A 1,050-nucleotide genomic window follows, 5' to 3' on the forward strand; every position below is an offset into this window, starting at 1 on the left:
TTAAGAATTTGTCTACAGAAAGAAACAAAACATAGCAGACATTCATGCCTGCCATGTACTTCTTTTGTAACTGTTTGGAACAAGGAAACATTTCCAGTGATATAGAGAATGACTTCCACATATATTCACAGAAATAATAAAATCTTTTGTAGTTCATTCCAGAGTTCTCACTTCTGTACAAATCCCTTACTCAAGAAACTCTAAGAATTTCACCCCTTAGAATGTCAAAGTATCCTCAAAGCTCAGCTCAGGTGCCACATCCATAGGGAGTACTCTGTCCCTCTTGAAATTATTTTGTCCATATTCTATATTTAATTATTTCACATATGTTGTACTTTATTCACTCTCCCCATTTTCTTCAATACATTAGAATATGAAGTCCTTCAAGGCACAGCTTTCATTATTTGTGACATTATCCCCATTGCCTAGCTGTTTTTTGTCTTTCATTCTCAAAGAGGACCATGACATCAGGAAGGTGATACCATGACTTCCAAGTGAATTGGGTTTAACTTAAGGAGGGCTCTGCAAAGTCATCAGCCTCACTTTCTCCCCAGAAGCCATCTGGGTCCAGTAAAAAGATATAGATCAGGATGACTGGAGATGGCCCCCAAGCCTCAGAGGTAGAATTTAAACAGAGCTCTTCTGATCCCAAAGTCAATTTATTTCTATTAGAACAAATTGCTTGAACTGTTATCTTCATTTTATAGGTTTTTAAGATTCAGATGGGGAAGGATCTTATCCAAGGTCACACAGCTCTGTCAGAAGCAGACCTCAAACCTTGGACCATTGCCCAGCACAGTGCATGTAGCAGGAGCTTAATAAATCTTTGCTGAATTAAGTTGTATTATATTCTTCTTTCCAAATATCTGCATGAATATTTATCATTTTGAGTAAATTTGAAAAAAAAACAGAAATCACAACACATCTGGGCTTTACCACTAATTCCTGTGTGATTCATGCAAGTCACTTCACCTCCATGGGCCTCAGTTTCCTTATTTATAAAATGAGGGGCATGGACTCCATGACCTGTGATATCCCTTCTAGCTCTAA

The sequence above is a fragment of the Vombatus ursinus genome, unplaced genomic scaffold (assembly GCF_900497805.2).
Source record: "Vombatus ursinus unplaced genomic scaffold, bare-nosed wombat genome assembly UNPS02014818.1, whole genome shotgun sequence".
Classification (NCBI taxonomy): domain Eukaryota; kingdom Metazoa; phylum Chordata; class Mammalia; order Diprotodontia; family Vombatidae; genus Vombatus; species Vombatus ursinus.